Here is a 2,433-nt window from a genome sequence, read left to right as displayed (position 1 = left end):
ATCTTTTACAAGCTCCTCATAAGTTTTTTATCCTTTACAAACTATGCAAACTCCTTGAAGTTGAGGAATAACTATTTTGTATATAACAACGCTCGAATTTCAAAAAAATCTGAACTCTAGAACTCATATTATAAGGGTCTTACTGAAAAAAAGAAAAAAAAATCATACTCCAAGCTAGGGTTTGGTCTTTTGCCAGCAGAATACAGTCATTCTACCAAAAAAAATAAAATTATTTCGATAGGTTATTATCCTCAGCTCATTGTCTTTTATTATACTTGATAAAAAGAGAAATTTGAACTTGGAAGTCTTTTATTACTGGTGAAGTTCAGAACAACGTCCATTGATGGTGTCAGTAGAAATAAAGTCCAAAACCCTGACTGAAAAATGAGTATGAGTCCAAAACGTTCAGTTTTGAGAAGAAACCGTGAGTCATCCAAGTGGTTACTAATTGAGCCATGAATCAGCCAGCTTGGTGAAAGCAACCATAGAAGAGCCACACTCAGACCAAGCTGCCATGGCCTCTTCTTTCATTTTCTGACTCCGCTCCCCAAGCACTCTTCCTTCTTCTGATTCCATCAATGCTGTTATCTTTTTCTCGACCTCTCCTGCACTCACTAGTCCATCCTCCGATTCTTCCATTTGCATCGCCAGTTTTTCTTCCACCAAAAAGACACTGTTCATATGCTGTTCAGCATAAAGAGGCCATCCCACCATAGGTACCCCAGCACACATCGCTTCCAACACCGAGTTCCACCCACAATGAGTCACAAATCCACCCACTGATTCATGATTTAGCACCTCAACTTGTGGCGCCCATGATTTCACTACAAGTCCCTTCTCCTTGTTCCTATCCAAGAAGCCTTGCGGTAACAAAGCTTCCAAATCAGGCTCTTTATGTTCAAAAGCCAAGTGTTCGTTATTGTCCTCTGATACCGGCTCCCGCACAACCCACAAAAACCTCTGACCGCTCTTTTCCAACCCAAAAGCAATCTCCTTTACCTGCGCTGCCGAGAACACACCCCCACTTCCAAAACTCAAGAACACCACGCTTCGATTTGGTTGTGCATCAAGCCATGTCAAGCACGGATCTACAGTTCCATCCTCGCCATTTCGATTCTTCGGGCCAGTTATCAATGGCCCTACGCAATATATAGGAGGTATTGGAGCATCCGGTTCGCTTAATCCATCAGTGATAGCTTTGACCAATGGTGAATCAAGATTATCAAAGGAGTTCAGCATAATTCCCTTTGATCTGGGTAGGTTTATACATATATTCAACAAGTCAGAGTACTGTGGATCCCCTCGATCCTGGACCGATCCGGGCAAGCAAGAGGCCGGCATGGGAGGCAAGCCTGGGAAGTGAAGTTGGGTTGTGGGTATGTCTTTGAAGCTCTCAGTGATTTGGTTGTGAAGGACTGGAAAATAGAGAAAGAAAGAGAGTAAGACGGCACCGCTAGTGAGAAAGTAGTAAGTGGGGATCCCAAGTTCGGATGCCACACTAAGTGCAGGTGTAGAAAACATATCTATAACTAAAGCTCGAACTCTACTGGTTTCTGAGATGGTTTGGAGAGCATCGTGGACATTTGGGTTGTTGAGGCGAATGGTTCCTATAAGGGTTCGATCAGGGGAAGGTTCCAAGGAGAGAGAGGGGAGGTGGTGGAGGGTAATGGAAGGGGTGGTTTCAGAGATGTGGCGGAGGAAGGCGGTGATATTAGGGGGATTACCGGTGCCCGACGGGATGAGAACTGTGACGGAGAAGCGATTGTGGTAGTGTTGGATGATGAGCTTGGCAAGCTCCACCATTGACACAATGTGTCCCATGGCCGTCATCGGATACAACACTACCGTTCCTTCCATTTTTCCTTTTTTCTTTTTTCCTCTTCCTCTGATCTTTCTTCCTATGGTTTCCCTCGTTTCGCATACTCATTAATTAAGGCCTCAAACATTGAATGTGAATACTTAAAGCAAATCTTTCACAAGAGGTCTTAAGTTCACACCCGGGCGAGATTCTCATTCCCATCTAGTATATTATAAACTCTTTAAAAAAAAAAAAAAAAAAAGCACTAGCCCATAGGTGTGACCTTTGGAACTATATCACGTGAAGTGGGCCAAGCTTTTGTCTTTGATTTGAACCCCATGTAAGAAAATTCAAAATTTTTTTTGATAGAGATGACAAGATTCAGATTTTTTTTTCCTGGTGGAGATGATAAGATTCAATTTATTGATCACGTCGAAGAAAAAAAATCAGGGAGAACTTATTATATATATCGTGTGGGGAAACACATATACGTGGCTGAAAATATTTATAGAAATAGATCAATTTGGAAGTAGACTTCAATTGCTTGCTTCAGTGGTTTTTTCTGCTTGTTTGAGTGACTGTTAATGCATGGGCTTGATGGTTCTGTATGTATTATGAAAAAAAATGTATTTTGT

General features: G+C 41.9%; 1 pseudogene; it reads right to left on the bottom strand.

The window, feature by feature from the left end:
• Nucleotides 1-255: 255 nt before the first annotated feature.
• LOC149016516 (UDP-glycosyltransferase 88F3 pseudogene) lies at nt 256-1,914 on the bottom strand (annotated as a pseudogene).
• Nucleotides 1,915-2,433: the final 519 nt, after the last annotated feature.

This window comes from Hakea prostrata, chromosome 5, assembly GCF_041222555.1.
Source record: "Hakea prostrata isolate BN-2017 chromosome 5, UWA_Hpros_2, whole genome shotgun sequence".
Lineage (NCBI taxonomy): Eukaryota > Viridiplantae > Streptophyta > Magnoliopsida > Proteales > Proteaceae > Hakea > Hakea prostrata.
The sequence above is the reverse complement of the archived record's forward strand: the minus strand, read 5'-3'. Positions and strand labels throughout refer to the sequence as shown.